The sequence below is a fragment of the Sphaeramia orbicularis genome, chromosome 17, assembly GCF_902148855.1.
Source record: "Sphaeramia orbicularis chromosome 17, fSphaOr1.1, whole genome shotgun sequence".
Classification (NCBI taxonomy): domain Eukaryota; kingdom Metazoa; phylum Chordata; class Actinopteri; order Kurtiformes; family Apogonidae; genus Sphaeramia; species Sphaeramia orbicularis.
In genome coordinates this window covers 56,237,546-56,258,617 of record NC_043973.1, presented here as the reverse complement: position 1 = coordinate 56,258,617, position 21,072 = coordinate 56,237,546, and the positions used below count along the sequence as shown (strand labels likewise).

The following is a 21,072-nucleotide window of genomic DNA, read 5'->3' as shown; positions in this document are numbered from 1 at the left end:
TACCTAATAATAATAATAATAATAATAATATAATATAATAATAATAATAATATGATCCACACGTCCAATCAATAAGTCAATAACTGAGGTTTAACAGTTCATCTGCCCATTTTTAGTCATTTTATTTATTAATTTGGTTTTGTTCAGTTCGTTTTCTTGGGGAAAAAATGTAACAAAACGTAGAAAAATAAGAATAAACAAAATAATTTAAAACATGGAGAAATAAGCAACAAGAGAAAGAAAATGAAGGAAAAATAAATCACCAACAAAATGAACAAAAACAGCCAAAGTTAAAAAATAACGTGAATAAAAATAAATAAATCATAGCAACAGGACAAATTAAGCCATAAACTGGGAAAAAAAAAACAACAAAATGTAGAAAATAAGTAAAATAAGCAACAAAGTGAAACAAATAAAGAAAAGAAAGAAAAGAAATGAACAAAAATGAAAAGAAAATTTACTAAATATCACGGTGAAAACGAGTGACAAAATTTAACAATAAAATGAACAAATGCATTTTTTTAAAAAAAATATAATAAAGGGGGGGGAGTAAAAACAAAAGAACCATAAACTGAATGAACTAAAAAAATTTAAATAAAAATAAAATTTGCCATAAAAGGAGAAGAAAAAAAGTTATTTTAATCGTCACACTTTGGAATCTGTAGTTTTATGTTGAAGTATTGACATAAAACAGTTGTAAAATTCCATAAACGAGGTGAGTTTAGTTTTTCAGGTGTAGAAGTTTAACATTTGTTTAGTTGCTGTTTTTTGTTTTTTAACATTAATGTCCATTTTTGGGGCTGAAAAATGATCGAAGCTACAGTTTTGAAAGAAGCGGTGATGATCCAAACGGTTCGAGTCCAGATCCAGTCGAATTATCAGCTGGTTCCATGTCCAGTCACAGGTTATGTCTGTGTTGAGTTTAGTCTGTTTATAGTTTATATTTAAGTGATGACATTTATCAACTTTTTTCTGTTCTAAACTATTGATAATCTATTGATCTGTAATTAAACATAACTGGACAGGATGAGGTCATTTTAGAACAAATCTGTCAGTGACGACAAAGAAACGAGTGAAGGAAGTGATTTTATTGTTGGGGTTGAAAATTATTCATCACACATGCAAACAGCGATGTGAAAGCCGTGTATCATCAATAGTTTATTAGCACGGGAGAGAGAGAAGTTAAAAAAAAAAAAAACAACTAAATTAAAAAAAAACGGAAGGAGCTCAACAATCTGTGTTTCTGTACATTTCCAAATATTCTACAGTATGTACGATTATACAAGTGCATCCATCCTGTCATTAGTGCAGCAGCACCGCTAAAGTCCACGTCTGGGACAGGAGGGGCGTCCGAGCCAAGCTGACCAACGGACTGACCCATGGACCAAAGGACTGACCCACAGACTGACCCATGGACCAACGGGCTGACCCACAGACTGACCCACGGACCAATGGACTGACCCACGGACTGACCCATGGACCAATGGACTGACCCACGGACCAACCAACCAACTCATGGATCAACCAACCAACAGACTGGACCAATGACTGACCCATGGACCAATAGACTGACTGACTGACCAGTTGACCCTCAGACTGACCCATGGATTAACCAACCCATGGACCAATAGACTGACTGACTGACCAGTTGACCCTCAGACTGACCCATGGATTGACCAACCCATGGATCAACGGACTGAACAATGGACCAGTGGACCAACTGACTGACCCATGAACCGACAGCCTGCTCCATGGATGGACCGACTGACGGACTGACCGATGGACCGACAGACTGACCATGGACTGACCAACCAACCCATGGATCATCCGACCAACGGACCGACCAACTGATCCATGGACCAATGACTGACCCATGGACCCATGACTGACCCATGGACCAACGGACTGACCAATTGAACCACGGACTGACCCATGGATCAACGGACTGACCGACTCACCCATGGACCGACCAACTGACCCATGGATCAATGGACTAACTAACTGACCCATGGACTGACCGACTGACCCACGGATCAACGGACTGAAAGATGGACTGACCCATGAACTGACCAATGAATTGACCCCTGGACCGACAGACTGTTCCATGGATGGACTGACAGACTGACCCATGGATTGACTGATGGACTGACCTGTGGACCGACAGACGGACGGAACGACCAACGCCAAAACCCCTTCTCTCTTTCAAAACGCTCAGTCTGACGTTTGTTCATCTCCACGATCGAATAAAACGACAGAACTCACAAATTCACACGAAAAAGAAACATGTAAATGTTATGGCTGATGTGACAGAAGCCACAGGGCATTCTGGGAAACAACAGGATACAGAAAAGCTTTTGATGAAGCTGATTTCCTTAGTTTATGGAGAAATTTAAGATGAAGGTTTGACGTATGAGATGAACTGGTCATTTACAGAACGTCTTTAACAAAACACTGAACTTCAGGAAACATACGTCCTAAAAAAGTCAAAGATTTCATGGACGTTAACGTACTTTTGCAGCCGTAACGTTAATGATCCAACTGACATTGGACCGATTTCATCTCCTTTTTCACCTCAGACTCTAACTCTGAGTGTTCCTCATGTTTGCAGGCGTTCAGTGATGGATCTTATTATTCTTGTTATTATTCTACTCCTTAAAAAAACGTCTGATTAATTTCATAGCTTGAGGTGACGATGAAAAGAAGAGAGAAGCTGTGACCACAATGAAGTGAAGTCCCGTCCGACGTGCCCTGTGGTGGAAAAGTGCTTTGGGAACCCTGTTGGAGTCCTGACCTCTGAGGCATTTGCAGAAGGTCGAGGACGGTTTGACCGTGGAAGTTCAGTGACGTTTGCATAGGTCAGCTGACACGAACCCAATGCGTTAAGGGGCAGAGGCCCCGCCCCCCTCTGTTCATTTGTCATCAGGTCGCTGCTCCTCAAACCCACTTTTCTGGACTTTTAATTATTTATTTATTTTTCTTTGTCATTGAAATCAAAACGACCCTTACGTTCATAAAAGATGTTAAACACACCAGGGTTCAACTGTCGTCCTGGACGTTCTCCAGCAGAGGGCGCTGTTTACCCACTATTGGGTTCTGCCTCTGCAGTCTCTGTTGGTTTGGGTTCGTCAACTACAGCTCCCATGAGGCTTTGTGGTGCTCAAGGCATCATGGGATGTGGAGTTTCTCCTGTACTTTCAGGAGGATCCTTCAAATCATCTTCACATAAACTTTTTTTTTTACAGTTGAATGCACTGGTTTTCATTAGTTTTCTTTATTTTTTTTTTTCATTTCACTTAATTGTGACAAAACACCATTTCAACGCCAACATCTGAAGTTCCAACATAAGTTCCAAATGTTGTTCAGTGGCTGATGTAAGAACACAAATCAGTCCCATCTCAGTGTTTTTAACTCGACTAACATTCAGTTCAACCAGTTTCTAATGAAGCCAATTCACTTCAGTTCAACCAGCCCGACGTTATTCAATCATTTACTGCCACAGAGAACGAAAGAAACCAGAAAATAATCATGTCGCCGCTATTAAAGAACAGAGACTTTTTGGTGGGAAATAAACTCAAACATGGATAAAACAGCGGCTGATGGATCTATGATCTCAACTAGAATTATTGAGTTTGAAGGGAAGTAAGTGGACAGAAAACAAAACCTCCATTTGAATCCTACATGTACCAATATGAACAAATCTGGGAACAAACCACAAAAAATCAAGTAAATTACAGTTAATTTCCTGCTTTGTTCTGTGTTTTCAGCTCAATAAACTCCTTCTTTTTGCTTCAAATCATTTCCATTATAACATTATAATTGGTTATTAATAATTAGTATCGTATTATTTTATGGAAATGGGAAGTTTTTACTTTAATTTGTGTTTTGAATTTAAAGGAACCTAAACCCATCAGTACATGTGATATATGTGTGATATTCAGTGAACAGTGAACACACCATGAGGTTTAAATAAAGGATCAAGCGAACCCTGCAGCTGCTGTTCCTCCGTTAACCTGTAGGTGGCACCGTGCAGCGACGGAGGAGGGGATGAAGGAGTCTGGCCGTCGGTCACAGATACCCAGAGACGCACGGTGAAAGCAGGTTTCGGTGATGAAGGCGTTTACGCGTTTGCGGAGGCGGTGCACTTGTCGCGGCGTGCGCTTTGACGGAAGCGTGTTAGCGGGACGAGCGGCCGTGGTCATGTGACCTGCGGCTCCGGTAAGACTCGGAGGATTCTTCTATCTACAGGAACGCAACCCACACCGTGGGCTTTTCAACCTCTCAGAGCAAGTAACGGCACGTGATGTAAAAACACAAGCATTCAGGGACGAGAAGGTGAAGTACAGCACGCCTCGACCTCCGTGGATGTCAGGGGGAGGGGTCATGGTCAAGAGGTCACAGTCCAAGGGTCATGGTCAAGTGGTCACAGTCAAAGGGTCACGTCCAGGGGTCATGGTCCGGGGCTTTGACAAGATGTCGTCCATGTATGACTTCCTTTGTCCAACTTACATCAACTGGAATTGGCAAAAAATGAACAAACTGTTGGAACTGAAACGGCGCCGGTCCAGTTACGGGGACATCAACTGTTCATCATTTACTACGTTACGCTGCGGCCTCAGGTCACATGAGGCAGGAAGGGGAATGGGTTTAACAGCTCCATCTGTTTGTTCTACTTAAAAAGCTGGACTTGGCTGTTGGCGTTGGAGTCGAAGGGACCGAAACGAGACGACCAGATGGACAATAAACAGGAAGTTCATGGCATAATGAACTGATGCTGTGCTACAGTTTGTCAAGTCGTCACTTAATGCAGTGTTTTTACATCAACTGTTGTTACGCGTGTTTTTAGTGCGAAAGTTAGATACGAGGCGGGCTGGGAATCACAGGGTCAAAGGTCACCACTCAGGCCACTCTGCGATAAATTGTAAGACAATCGTGTACGATTCATCATCAACGGAAGGAAAACTTTAACCCTGAAAAGGCAGGAATCGTTCTGTGAAAGCAGGACTGGATCGAACGCTGTTTCCTGTCCGACGCAGCCGAGGGGGGAGGGGCGTGACACGGGACCGATGATGGATCGCACAATGTGTCACAATGAAACGCCGTCCATCCATCCCTTTCCGGCCGCTCTGTGCTCATGCAGTAAAGACGACGAAACACGATGAAGACCGAAGCTGTCTGATCCGACTCGAGGCCATGTGACCCCGGCGGCGGCCGGCGGCGCGGGGGAGCGTTCAGGAGCATCAGGAGTGATCCATGGGCTCGGTGGCGTTGCTCTGCCCGGCGTCCTGACTCTCCATCTCCTCCGGCTCCTCCGCCTTCGCCTCCAGTTTCCCGGCCGCGGCGGAGCTTCGGCTGTGGGCATCTTAGTCCCGGCTGTCCGCTCCTGGCTGGCCCCGCCAGCTGCCCCCGCGGCGGCGTCCTGCTGCTCCCTCAGGTGCCGCTCCATGGAGGCCTGGATGGACGACACCATCTCCTGCAGCTTCCGACGCTGCTGCTCCATCAAGCCGGGGTCGAGGCCGCGGCCGTCCTTCATGGTCACAAAGCCCGGCGCCATGCGCACCAGCTCCCGGGTGGCGTCCTCGGGGATGTCTGACAGGTCCGGGGGTCCTCGGGACACGCGCTGAGGTCCACGCCGCTGCTGTGCTGACGTGTGATTGGCCGGTGCTCCGGAGGAGAGGAGCCTCCGGTGCTGCCCAGCGAGTGGCCTTTTCCCTGGAAGGCGGTGACATTCTGCAGCTGCTCCTTCTTCCGCACCACACCGCCGCTGCCCAGTCGCAGGACGCCGTGCGACGGGCTGCCCTCTCTGCTGCCCCTGGTGGCCGTCTCGGAGCGCAGCTGGACCAGCGCCTCCTTCACCAGCTCCTCCACATCGGGGCCCACGGGAAAGTGACCGGCGGCATCCACGCAGAGCTCCAGACGGTCCTCGGCGGCGTTGTAGACAAACGTCTTCCCCGTCAGGTGAGGCAGTGTGCAGTGTTTCCCGTCCATCAGACCTGGGACGCACGAGAAGCAGAGACAGGAAATGAAAAGTCAGTCCGAGGAAACATCTGCAAACTCCACATATGGAATCAGATCCTTCCACGATCTGATGACGGCCACGATACCAATGCCGTCACAAAGACCGTCGACGAAACATTAAAGAACAAACCTGCAGTAACTATGAACAGATGTGATTTAAATCTATAACTGTAATAATAGGATGATACATAATAATGATAATAATAATAATAATAATAAACTCGTACCCATGTCCTTCTTGACGATGCTGTAGAAGACTCCGCCCTGTTGGAATAGGTGTGGCAGCTTCTTTGCGTACGACCAAACATCCTCACCTGGACAAACACAAACACATTCATCAGTGTGTTTTACAGAGTTTCTGCAGACCAGGGGGTCAAACATACGGACCTAAACTGGCCCCCCAAGGGTCCGATCCACCCCAAAGTGCAAACATCCCACTGAAGACATGTCACAGTTAAAGGTGTTGAACTGGTTTGAGTTCAGGTCAACATTCAGACCAATATGATAAACAGTAAAATAATAGAATAATGACCCAGAAATAATGACAACTTTACATTTTTCTCTGTTTTAGCACAAAACAGTAATAAATTATGAAAATATTTACATTAATTATCCTTCAACAATAAAAGCGTGATCAATAACCTGAACAAATATGAGCAACCTGAAATGTCTAAAGAAAATTCAGTGTAATTTTAACAATATTCTGATTGTTATGAAATGTTTGGTGTATTGTTGATCTGATCTGTCATGAAACATGAACGATAAACGGAGGCAGAGTATTCTTACAATTGCACAGATTTTTCTTCAGAAACTTCCGTTTTTTCAGGTTGTTCCCATCTTTTTTGTTTTGTTTGTAATGTAAATATTTTCATTATTAAAAAAAATGTTTTGCACTAAAACAAAGACAAACATCTGCAGTGGCGAACGTGATATCATGAATTGCGTACAGATAACGCGCCACTTTTAACTGGCATGTTATCTGTACACATTATAAGCTTTCAGCGTGTAGATTTATGCCACGTAAAATAGCACACCATTAGCGCAATTAGCGGCTAGTGTGATTAGCGGTTAGGGTTAGTGGTTAGCAATTAGTGGCTAGTGCACTGACACACCATCATACGGTGTTAAATAACACGCAAAAGGATGAAAATGCATACGTATAGCACGCCAAATGCAATAAACTGGCAGTCACATAACAGCACAATTCATGAGATCAGTCTGTCAGTTGTGTTTTTTATACAGTCGTGGAAAAAATGATTAGACCACCCCTGGTTTTCCTTCAGTTTCTTGTTCATTTTAATGCCTGGTCCAACTAAAGGTCCATTGTTTGGACAAATACATGATACCAACAAAAATAGCTCATAGTAGTTAATTAACAGCTGATATCTATCCATTTAACATGTTTCTTGATTAATAACTCAGATCACTTCAGTTCTGCCATCAGTATCTGCAACAGTAAACAGTGCTTTTATTCATTCCATGTTTTCTGTTCTGTCTGTTTTAGTCACATGACACACACAGGAGTTAGGACTGTATTGCATAACTATTGTTTTTGATGAACTTCGGATGTCTAAATCCAGGGCTCTCAAACTCATTTTCTTTCAGGTTCTTATATTCAGCCCAATTTGATCTCCAGTGGGCCAGACCACTAAAATAATAACAGAATAACCTATAAATAATGACAACTCAGAATTTTTGTCTTTGTTTTAGTGCAAAAAACCCCCATTAAATTATGAAAATACTTACTTTATAACTATTCAAACAAAAAAGATGTGAATAACCTGAAAAAAACAGAAATTTCTTAAGAAGAATCAGTGCAATTTAACAATATTCTGCCTCCACGTCTCATTTGTCCATGTGCATTATGATCAGATCTACAAAGACACTAAACACTGAGGAACAGGAAGAAAAGAGTTCAATTTAATAGTTATATAGTTTATTATAATTTCTGTTCAGGTTATTCACATTTTATTGTTACAGGATAGTTTTGTAAATGTAAATATTTTCATAATTGAATGTTATTTTTTGCACTAAAACAAAGACAAATACTGAAGTTGTCATTATTTATAGACATAATGTAATAGATTTTTTTCCACATCAACCCAGAAGAAAATCTGCAGTCATTCTTTTTTGTAGTTATTCTGCTGTTATTATTGACTGTAGATCATATTGGTCTGTATGTGAACCTGAATTAAAGTGAGTTCCACAGCCTGGACTGTGGAATTTTTACACTTTGTAAATTCATCCCAGGGGTCGATTGGAACCTTTGGGGGGACGCATTTGGCCCCCGGGCGCATGTTTGAGAGTCCTGATCTAATCACTTTTTCCGCAACTGTTTTGTGTGTGTAAATACATGTAGATTCAGCCCAATTGATTTAAAACTGGTCAGACCAATAAAATAATACAGAATACACCCATAAATATTGACAGCTCCCACATTTTTCTCTTTGTTTTAATGGTAAAAAAATAAAATAAACATAACAGTAAATTATGAAACTGGTCTATTGATGGTCTCATCCTTTTTTTCTGCGACTGTAGGTTTGTTTTCTGTTATTGGTCTGGACATGAACTTGGCCTGAAATGTGGAACCTGGAGCGTCCCCGATGTGGATGAAAACATCTGAACATACAGTACATTGCTTTTTTCATCTGATTTCACATGTTGATCCAGGACAGAAGCAGACGCCGTTCATTATCTGGATCTGACGTGTTTCCTGCGGCCGATGCTTGTTGTTTGTGTTTTTTTTTTATCTCCCTGAGCAGGACCCTACTGAGCGCCGTGCCACGGCGGACAGGAAGTGCAGCGTCAGGCTCAAAGTGCACACCAAAGCGTCCTGAATGTCGACGGACGCGCGCCCTGTTTATCTGAACGCAGCCACGACCTTTGACCCCGCTGGCAGGGGAGACGCCTGAGTCAGCACGGCGCGGTGTTTGCGTTTGGGTCCGGTTCGGAGCCAGCGAACTGAATCGTTTTTGCAGAAACGAGTCGAGTCGTGGTGGTTTGAACGGCCGAGCAGGAAAAACGCTGACATCATCCACAGCGATGAAAACACAGGATTAGATCAGAAACCAGATCATGGGAGAAGATTTAACCCTTACACACCCAGAACTGTTCCCAAACGAACTCTTCTTTAGATTTAACCTTAGTCAAGGATTTAAAACCATTCATTCTAATATTATCTTCATTAGTTCAGCATTTTTCAGTGTAAATCATATATTTTCCTATTTTAATTCACGGATCATTTAGATGTTCATTAAAGCTCAGGACTAAAGTTGATGGTTATTATAGTAGAAACAGAGAAAACTGGAGACAAAGCCAAATCTTTTTTTTTTCTTCAATTTTGTTCAGTTTGTGGCTTATTTGTTCTTGTGGCTGATTGTTTTTTGTCATTTTTTTATTGATTTGGTTCATTTCAGTTGATTATTTTTGGCTGTTTCTGTTCATTCTGTTGTCCGTTTTATGTATTTTTTCTTAAATTTTGTTTCAGTTTGTGGTTTATTTTGTTCTTGTTGTTAGATGATTTTTTGTAATTATTGATTTGGTTCATTTTATGATTATTTTTAGCTGTTTCTATTCAATTTTGTTGCCCGTTTTATTATTTTTTCTTAAATTTTGTTCAGTTTGTGGTGTTTATTTGTTCTTGTTGTTGATGATTTTGTTGTAATTATTGATTTGGTTCTTTTATTGATTATTTTAGCTGTTTCTATTCATTTTGTTGCCCGTTTTTATTTTTTTCTTAAATTTGTTCAGTTTGTGGTTTATTTTGTTCTTGTTGCTGATTATTTTTGGTCATTTTATTGATTACTTTTGGCTGTTTCTGTTCATTTGTTTGCCTGCTTTATTATTTTTCTTCAGTTTTGTTCATTTTGTAGCTTATTTTGTTCCTGTTACTTATATTTTTGTTAGTTTTAAAATGTATTTATTGATTACTTTGGCCATTTCTGGGTTTTTTTTTTGTTTTGTTTTGCTTATTTTACTTCATTAATCAGATTTTGTTCCTGTTAAATAATAGCTAATTACACTGGTCCTATGAATAAAATCTTCCAGAATACCAAAGTAGTTAAACTTGACCAAATTTGAGCTCACTAATACAGACTAATCCAGTCCTAATGTTGTTGGTTGTAGTTTCTCAGTACAGTCTGGGGCCAAAATGTGAAATTGGAAGAGTAATGAAAGAATGGGTTTAATTCTAAAGGAATATTAGTGTCAGATCTACTTCAAAACACTGTCTGCACATGACAATACATTCACTTACAGGTTCTCTCAGTGGAACATTTATAATCTATTGGATAAATTAACATAAACTAACATATATATGTAATAACACATGATCACATATATTAAAAACATGAGCTAAACATGACTTCTGTCATTTTTTTCTGATTCATCTTATTAAAGTATGTCAGATTTAACACATTTATGTCTGAAGCAGATATTTACTAAGACATTGTAGAACAGTGAAATACAAACAAGTGGTTCCAGGTACAACAAGCCCTGTCCCTCACATGTATTGTATCTTATTTTGTCGTGGATCCAGCTGATGTTCATCATGTCTATGCTTGTGCTGATGTCATATCAATTGCTTCTATATATGTGCCAAGTTTGAGAGTAAATTGAAACAAATTTGTTTTTATAGACTTGAGAGATTTTGCCCATTATACAATGTCATATCATGAATTGTGTAAATATACACATCGCTTTTAATTGGCGTGTTATCTGTATGCATTATAAGCTTTCCGCAAGTATGTTCACCCCGTGTCAAATACCACGCAATTAGCAGTTAGGGTTATGAAAAGAGAGAGAGAGAAAAAGAAGAGAGAAGAGAAAGAAAAAAGAAGAAAACGAGAGAAATTTTAGAGAAGAAAGAAAAAAGAGAAAAGAAGAGAAAATAGAAAAAAGGAAAACAAAGAAGAAAAAGAAGAGGAAAAGAGAACGCGAAAAAAGAATTAGAAAAAAAGGGGAGAAAAAGAAGAAAGAAAGAAGACAAAAGAGAAAGTAAAAGAAAGAAGAAAAGAAAAGAGAGAAAGATGAGAAGAAAAGACGAAGAAGAGAGAAAAGAAGAGACAGAAGAAAAAAGTTAGATTTATGTGAACTGGAGGTCTTGGCGTAATTGACATTTGATCAAAATGGCGCTGGTGAAAGGTTTGAAAATGCGTACGTAGAACACGCTAAATACCATAAGAACTGCTGTGACATACAACGTGATTTCATGAATCATCTGGATTATAAGTCAGATGGGGAAAAAAAATATATATAAAAAGACGAAACATAAAAAAATGTGAACTTTGACCTACTTTTCCCAAAATGTAATTACATCTGCTCTGGGTCAGTGGTAATCTACAAACCCAATTTGTCTGAATTCAACCGATAGATTTACTGCGAAAAGTGTAAACAACAAACAAACTGAACCAAAAACATAGCCCTGCCCCCCTTTGGGGGGGGGGGGGGGTGGGGAGTCCTGACAGGACTGGACCTGAATCAGCCTGGACCCGAACAGGACTGGACTCGAACAGGACTGGACCCGAACAGGACTGGACCTGAACAGGCCTGGACCCGAACAGGACGGGACTCTAACAGGACTGGACCCGACAGAGACTGGACCCGACAGGACTGGACTCGAACAGGACTGGACCCGAACAGGACTGACTCGAACAGGACTGGGACCTGAACAGGACTGGACCTGAACAGGACTGGACTCGAACAGGACTGGACTCGAACATGACTGGACCTGAACAGGACTGGACCTGAACAGGACTGGACTCGAACATGACTGGACCCGGAACAGGACTTGTGCTTTTTCATTTGTGTGGACGTTGCATCTTTCTCTCTTTTTGGCTGAATCCTGCTTTGAGCCTCATCCAAATGAGTGTGACTCCATTAAAAGGACAAACGGGCACTGGACCAGTACCAGACCACCAGACCGGGACGGCCCACACCAGTCCGGATCAGACAGTACTGAATGGTGCTTTTTACGGCGTGCAGTTCGACAGCGGCTCTGATTAGTTTGACTGTTGTTTTTTTGCAGCACTGGAACGGAAGCTGCCGTGAAATGGAGTGAAGGTGAAGCAGAACCCAGGGTCAGGTTACAGAAACTGAAGATGGACGGACATGCAGCAAATGTTATCAAAGCCACAGACAACATTCTCTGAACTACAGTGAGACACCGCAGGAATTAGAATTAATGTCATAACGTTAGCGTCATGTTATAACGGTCTAATTCAAACACAAATGGACCTCAGTCTGTGGACCCATTGAATCCAGGTGTTTCTGTTCTAGCAGGGGTCTGGGATCCAACATAGGACTAATGTCAGAACAGAGTTTGATATTACGGGAATAACATCTCCTATTGATTATTAATATTGATGTTTCTGGTGGCTGATCTCCTGAACAGGACATCTGACAGCTGGAGACCTGATGTGTCCACATATTTATGTCCACAGAGTTGAGAAACATCATATTTTGGTGTAGTTTAATGGTAGATTTTTCTTCCTCAGTCAGAAGTGACGACAGTAGATTGAAATTATTATTTACAGTCAGAGCAGAAAAATATTAGAGACATTTAGAGAAAGAACACTGAAAATCAGAATCATGGAGAAAAAAACAAAACAAATCAATGTTGAGAGCAAATTCAGTCCAAACCATCTGTGAGTCATTTTAAGAAAAAAATTAAACCCAAACGAACCAGTGCACTGATATCTATCCCATAATAAAAAGTATATTCTGACATTAGTCCTTATTGTTTTGGATCCACAGCCCTGTTACAAAAGAAACACCTGGATTCAACGGCTCCACAGACTGGTGGCCCATCTGTGTCTGAGTTAGACAGTTATGGTCCGAGGCCAACGTGCCTGATCCAGTAGAAACCAGCTCAACCGCGGTCAACGCTGGCGTGAATTTAAATCTGTTTTGTTTGATTCATATTGAACTGGTTCCTTTGCTTCGTCTGAAGATTCTGACCTGATCAGTAAAATAATCAATATTTCGTCCATCGTTTCGCTTCTTACCCATCAGTGTTGCTAGGAGACAGAGGGACGACATCTCAAGGTCAATGCTGTCCTGAGGTTCGCGGCTGCTCATCCTGCCAGTCGTGGCGGCGTCCTCGCTCTTCGCGCATGCAGGGCGGAGTGTGAGCTGGACGCTCGGGGGATGGGAGGGGGGCGGGCTCTTGTCCTCGGCGCCCCGCAGGATCTCCAACCGTCACCCTGTCGCCGTGCTGCAGCGCCACCGGCCATTCTCCTCACCGTCCTTCGGGGGAGGCAGCTCTTGGGAGGGAAGCCCGTATCGGATGCACTGCTGCGCCACCGCCACACCAAACTGGTTGGCGACGCTCCTCTGCAACTCGGAGAAGGTGGTGTGGGCCTGAAGGGGTGAGCATGGCCTGTCTGCCGTCACTGGTGTCACGCGGATCTTCTTCTCCTTATTGGACGAGGAGGGGAGGAGGACTTGGTGGGTGTGGCCGGAGCTGAAGAGGAGGAGGTTTCTGGCGATCCGCCGGGGGAGGGCGTCCGGGCCGCGGCCCTTCTGCTCCTGCTTCAGCTTGTCAGTGCGTCTCCTCTGGGCGGTGGAGGCCTGCTCGCTGATGCTCTGCTGGAGGCTGCGCTCCGCCCGGCTCATCGTCAGCTCCTCTTATGGATCGTCTTTCGCCTTCTGACCCGTCAGGATGATCTTGTGGGCGGCTGGCGGGTCGGCGGCGGCTGCGTCTCCACCGTATCAGTGAGAACGCTGCGCGTGGGCCCCGTCGATGGACACTGGGTTGTACTCGTCCTGGTTCTTCTTGTCCGTGTGATGCAGGATGGTGTTTGACCACTTTCTGTACCAGGATCTCGCTGCCGAACTCGCCGGGGAAGTGTTTGGTGACGAGTTTCATGGCCACGTCATACACGTTGCTATTTAATGACGGATCGTCTCATACTGGAACCAGTACACCGTCTCCCTCACCACCCGACCGCCCCACTCCAGCGTGAGGGGAACGCCTCTGGGAGGTTGTCGTACTCCTTCCCCTCCCAGAAGTGTTTGAAGCCACACCCACAGCTTCCCCCCCTGGAGCGGCTGTTGGTTCTGTCCCCGTCCAGGTAAACCCACCGACCCGTTTCCGCGGATGTGGCGGACTGAGGTGCCGTGACACCAGTTGCAGGTGTTGAGGGAGCTGAGTTTGTAGTCGGGGACGAGGCCGTCCCTCTGGGGGTCGTAGGAACACACCACGTTGTTGAGGGGGAAGCTGTAGTTTCTTGTCCGGCCGCAGTTGGCCATGGCGTGGATTTGGCGAGGTTATAGAGTTTCCCAGCCAGAACCAGCCACTCCGGTGGCACGTGGAGCTCCGACAGGGCGCCGCAGATGAGGCAGCGGTGCAGCCGGGTCTCCATCACCCGACTTCTTGGCGGCCTCTGTCACCTCCTCAGGCTGGATGCCGATCACACCGGTGCGTCTGTAGACGTACTGGTGCACTCGGCCACCAACGATGGGTGGATACTGTGCTCTTCTCCATGAACAACTGAGGACCGACAACAAACCTCAGGTCATTTATATACGGGGAGGTTGGAGACAGAGGTCGCCGCCTTTGGACTGGTGCAATTTTCATTTATAACAGAGCGATGGGACATGTGGGACAGATTCAGCCCCCGAACACACTCTGAATACAGACACAGAACATTCAAGACAAGAACTGACAGGTTTAAGAACAGTTTTTACCAACAGCAGTTACAACAAATACAGACAAACACATCTGACGTGTGTGGGGTTTTATAAGGGACCAATGCAATAAGAGAGAGAGAGAGAGAGAGAGGAGAGAGAGAGAGTGAGAGAGAGAGAGAGAGGAGAGAGAGAGAGAGAGAGAGAGAGAGAGAGAGAGAGAGAGAGAGAGAGAGAGAGAGAGATGAGAGAGAGAGAGAGAGAGAGAGAGAGGAGAGAGAGAGAGAGAGAGTGTAGTGTGTGTCCACACACAGCTGAATATTACAGTTTGTCATCCTTCTGTATTTTTACTCAGTGAACAGACTAGTGAAAACAGTCAGGTGATCTGACCAGTATTTTGGCAGATATTAGTCTTTTTTAATACAATATCCTTATAATCATGTTGGTGTGGCCAAAACGCTTTGATGTTGACTGCTGGACAAATGCGGTACAACATGCACAAATACACAACAGCATAAAAATGACCACATTTAGAACCTGTGGATCCCCACGGGTCAACGCACTAGTCTGTGTATACATCTGTTTTCTCTCTAGGCACTAAGGCCAGTTTACAGCACAATGCTCTTGATGAAAACAACAAAATTTTTGATCAGGCGTGCCTTTTGTTTTAGACGGCAACAGTGTTTTTGGGGGGTTGAAAAGGCAAGAAAAGTGAAACCACCTTCCAGAGGGGAAATCTTAAAACGCTCCACTCTGGCGTCACCGTCTAAAGGGTTGAAAACTGCAGACGCGAGTACAAGAAAACAACAACATGTGGGATTATTTCCCTGACGGACCTTCAAGTTGCCCTAGCCTCTAATTACATCCAAGAGTCGATTCACCAATTGTCATGTTCTGTTTCCTGTTTTGTGATTGCGTTTGGCACTAGGACAGAACAGGAATAGAAGTAGTTTGGTTCTAGGCAGGTGCTTGGTCTTGGTGGTGTAATGCCTCCTGGTGTCCATACCACATCCATTAATAGGACATTTTACACACTGCTGCATGTCCTCTGCATGCAGATTTTACCCCCTAAATGCACGTCTAAATACAGAATTAAAAGTGAGAACATAATGCCACTTGTGCATTTTTGGTTCAGATCGTTACCGTCTAAACTAGGGGTCTCAAACATGCGGCCTGGGGTCCAAAACCGGCCCGCCAAAAGGTCCATTCTGGCCTGCGGGATGATTTGCGAAGTGCAAAAATTACACTGAAGATATTAACAATCAATGGTGTTCAACTCATTTTAGGTTCCACATACAGACTAATATGATCTAAAGTAAAATAACAACATATTAACCTATAAATAGTGACAACTCCATTTTTCTAGTTCTAGGTTCAACTGGACTAGTGTTGCTTTTTTGAAGTAACACTAGTCCAGTTGAACCTTGAAGAACTGCCACGAAGAACAATGACCTGGACAAATGAGAAACTGAGAAATGCTACTTATTTTAGTTTCAAACTCCAAATTTTTCACAATATAATGTTTGTTACCAAATAATGCAATAGGTAATTGAATGTTTTGTTTTGTTTTTTATTGCACTACAACAAAGAGAAAAAGTTGTCATTATTATAGGTTACAATGCTATTACTTTACTGGTCAGGCCCACTGCAGATCCAGTTGAGCTGAATGCTGCCCTTGGAACAAATGAGTTTGACCCTCCTGGTCTAAACGTAGCCTAAGGCAGGGTTATTGTGTTAGTTTTGTTGCATATTTGAAATAAACCGAAGTGCGGTGAAGTGGAAAGGCCCACCTCCTCCATGGCGTTGACCAGCCTCATCAGGTACTTGTCCTGTAGACTGCGGTCTCCGCCAATCACGCAGCTGCCGTCGGGCTCCAGTTTGATGTACCCTCCGGATCAGCTCCTGTGGAACACCCCAGGCTTTGGGCAGGAGGCGGGCCGGCAGCTTGGGCAGCACCGTGTTCTTGATGCCCACCAGAGGGATGTAGTGGTTGCGTCCGGAGCTGCTCCAGGGCGATGCAGATGGGCTTGTTGAGCTTCCCGTCCTTCCCTTTGCACTGGTCCTCAGACACCAGGCCTGGCAGGAAGGTGGCCGAGTAGTCACCCTGAGCTCCTCATCCGCTGAGAGAGTCCAGCAGGATTATGGGCCGGTGGGAGGACGTTGGCCAGGCCGAAGATGTGGATGTTACGCAGGCCCAGTGGCACACCTTAAGGGAGGACAAGGAAGGAAATATTATTCATCTACCAAGAAAACCCAGGTGGTGCTGAAGGATCTGACGGTTTCTCAGTTTGTAGAGGGTGGTTTGGCTGAACGGTGGATTTACTTCAGCACTTTAGTTTAGGTATAGTTTGGTTTAAAACCCATTAAAACCTAAACATCCACCATCGAACTAAACCATCTACTGATCTAAACTGTTTAATTCCTGTTGATCCACTAATCCTATCAATCCATGTCAATAATTGGTGTCAAATACAGTTCTTCATCTTTTCATGGTCACCAGATATGACCATATTTGGACATTCAGAGGCTCCGTAGCTACCGTGGAAACACCGTCATCTTCTCCAACATTAATTCACCAGTCAAACCCTTCGAGTTGGATCAATGACAGTGGATGGACACACTGGGTTAATGTTCAGTTAATGACAGATTGGACTGAAAAAGGCACTGTTTATCTTCAGTTTCCTCTGTTTCTGATAGAATAACCTTCAACTTTAATCAGAGCTTTAATGAACATCTGCATGATCAATGAATTAAATATAGAAAAATGCACGATTTTCACTAAAAATAAAACACAAAATAAAGAGGATACTACTATAATAAATGATTTAAAAAGGTTCAATACATAGAAAAGTTCTTCAGGGAACTGCCATAAATGTAGCACTGGGTCTTTATGAATTAAATAGTAATAAAGATTTTTTTTTTTTTGTCTCAAACCAAGGCCTTAATCATCCTTAAAAGTTATCATTCATACTTAAAGGTTCTATGTTGTGTTTCGATGTTCAAATATTTTAAAAATGACCTAAATTCTCATTAGCGTTTATAATATAGATCTATGAAGTTTTTCCACATATGCCGATGTATTGGATTATGGAGAAATGAAGTGAATTTATTTCCACTGACGGGGTTGGGGGGATTTCTGTGACCACTAGAGGGAGTAGTGAGTCACTCTGAGGGTGAGAACCAGAAAGAAACAACTGTGATAAAGTGATCAAACTACAGTGGTGGTTTTTCCGCTGGACTCAGCTGGAAATGGACAGAATGGAGTTGGACGGTAAATGTCAGTGTTTCTTCTACATGGGTCTGTTTGATTCAGAGCCTTATGATGCTATAAAGTTATTATGGGATGTTCTCAGCGTTGCTAAGTTGCCGTTTGTTGATCCACAATTCAGACTAAGACTAATACTAATACTGCCTGTTAAAGGTACTTTTTCCATTCGCTGTCACCAAGTGTCTGTGCATTAAGTGTCATGAGTGAACTTGTGTGAATGGTGCGGAGCTCCATAAATCATGTGTCTGACGGATGGGACCCTCCACCTGAACACCTGAACACAGATTCACCTTCTGGGGGGATGAACAGGGGGTCGCACTCATTGATGATGTCCTCCCACTCCGCAGCGTCTATGAAGTCCTGGAACAGAGCCTTGTAGCGGTCCAGGTTCTGCTTGAAGTTCTGTTTGAGGTTCTCCCTCAGGGCGTGCCAGAACAGTTCCCTGCCCACCAGAGCCCTGGACACGGCGTGGACCAGGCAGTGTCCGTCCCCGTCCACGTGCACCGGGATGAGGCACTCCCTGCTGCCGTTGGCCTTCTTCACCTCCTCCAGGGTGTCGTGCAGGTAGATGAGGCTCCCGGACCGGTCCTTCCCGTAGCCCATGGTGGAGACGTGGTCCGGCTCGATAAGGAAAGCCCTGTCCCCCAGCAGGGAGCAGTCGAACATCTCGCCCTGGTTCATGTCCCGGAGCAGCTTGGCTTTGCCGGTCTGCTTGTCCATGCCGTACCGGGTGAGCACCGGGGACAGGAGCTTGCAGTGGTAGTTGGACAGCCCCATTACCTTGACCAGCTCCGTGCCTTTCTTCGGGGCCCCGGTGACGCCGAGCAGGGCGTTTCTGAGCAGATTGTGGAGCACCACATCTGGGTCCGTCACCTCCTCGACGTTCAGCAGGTTCTTCTGTTCGTGCCGCTGGCCGCACTCGGTGCATTCGATGCTAACGGAGCCGTGAGCGGGGAAGAACAGCCGAGCCTGACATTTGGGGTCTGGGCAGGTACCGGACAATATGCGCTTGTCCTTCTTCTTGGAGCTCTGCAGCAGCGACATGACGGGTGAACTAAGCTCAAAGTGTCCGCCCGCTTCACAAAATCATCTTAGTCACCGTCCGCCGAGGCTGTCAGCCGAGCTTTGAGTCCGCTAATGGCAGTTATTCACCAGAACAACACAAGAACAACACGGAAGCGGCTGTTTTTTCTTTAGCAACTGACCGTCACTGAACGTGCCTACGTAATGACGTCGCGGCCTGTGGGAGTTGTAGTTCTGTCCGTAGGCGGAAGAGGGGAAACCGGAAGTCGGTGTTGCGGTGGCGCCATTTTACTAGGGTTTTTTTTTCTCTTCTTCTTCTTTTTTTGTCATCAAGTTTAATGTAAAGAACATTCCAGGCGTAAATCCTTTTATAGGCAAATCCTCAACCAGTGTTTGTATTGTGTTTCTGTTGAATTAAAAAACAAACTAAAAAACAAAACAACTCATGGCATAAATTATTTTACAGGCGCCCCCTTGCGGATTGTTAAACCTCAACAAATGATTGTATTGTATTTTTGTTTAATTAAAAAAAAAAAAACATTTTACAAATCAAAACAGGAAGATGTGCAAAGGGAATAGGAGTGCTAAAAAAACAAACGAATTAAAAACAGAAATGAAGTTAAACAGAAGCTAGGGCTTTTCCGTAAGTCCTATTTTTCAATAATATTTTTTTTAAAAATGCAGGCATTTGTCTTCTTGAAGAGATCCAGGCTTTTAAGAAATGAAGATACTCATTGTGAAAACCGCAAAATCTACGTTTTGTTTTCAAATATTTAGATTTGTGCATATGGAATTTAGCACGACCAGATACAATCTGCAACAACGGGAACGCCCACAAACGTCACATCCTGTTAGAGCCGAGGGGGAAAAACAAACCGGACTCTCCAATGGGCTCTATGCACAGCCCCACTACTTCCTGAACTTCAGGTAGGTCCTTTATTTTCTGTCTTTCATTATTGGACACACTGATTAATCCAAGTGTGTCTGCTACTTCTTATTGTAACAACTGATTAATTAGACACACTTGGATTAATCAGTGTGTCCAATAATGAAAGACAGGAAATAAAGGACCTACCTGAAGTTCAGGAAGTAGTGGGGGCTGTGCATAGAGCCCATTAGCTATAATGCTGAAGAGTTGCTTTCTGTGCTTTTGGACTGCAAATACCCCCCCAGCTGAAGTTTTGCATTTTACCAAATAATAAAACAGAACTGACAAAGGAGGACAAAATGGCTTCACACTATCAGAAGAGAGGCCAAGTTTGTCAGATTATGGACTCAACAACAAAACCTGTGTATGTCTGCAGTCAGCACTTCATTTCAGATCAGTTTAATGGATGGGAACCATTTCCAAACAATCCTAGACTATGTCAGGGGGATCATGAATATTAGATTGTTTAAACGCTAGTGAACTTTGTACTACGTTAGTAATTTGTGTAGTTTTCCTCGCAACATATACAAAAGTACACATTCAATACCTAAGTAGAAGTACAGATACTTGTGTACAAAAGTCTGGTAAAAGTAGAAGTACAGATTAAAGTACTTTACTGAGTATGGTATATGTTAAAAAAATAAATAAATAAAGGAAAGGAAAGGAAAAAAAGGCTGGCTCTGAAATGGACTCCAAGCATAAAATTAAATATAACCCTCTGAAGGACAAAGAACCTCATATTGGACCAACAACAACATTAATTAACATTAATTCGTCTATTTAATGTCAGGTACTGAAATTCTGTTAAGTTTAATTTATCATATTTAAAGTAAAAGTGATATAGTCCCTTATCAGGTGACTGGATTTAGTAGCAGATGTCTTTCTTTCTTTCTTTGTTTATTTATTTATTTTATTATTATTATTTTAAATAAAATGTTCTATACAAATACTGTTCGGTATAAGTTTGATATTGATGCTCAGTCTGGGAAAAAAAAGTGGGTTTTTTTTCTAGAAATCTTTAGAATGTATGGCCAGATTGTGATTAAGAAAGTCCAAAAAAAAAATAGTAGCAGATGTGTAAATGACACCTCAGTCCACAGAGCTGATCATTGGTCCAGTTTTTCCAGATGTATGGACAACAATCCAACCCCAGTGGATTTAAGGTTTTAATACATCGATCCTTGTCAGAAGACAAAAGCGACTCAAAGTA

At 43.3% G+C, this 21,072-nt stretch overlaps 1 pseudogene; it reads right to left on the bottom strand.

Moving 5' to 3' along the window:
* Window positions 1-1,073: 1,073 nt before the first annotated feature.
* On the bottom strand, window positions 1,074-19,146 carry LOC115437500 (deubiquitinating protein VCIP135-like; annotated as a pseudogene).
* Between the last annotated feature and the right edge of the window lie 1,926 nt (window positions 19,147-21,072).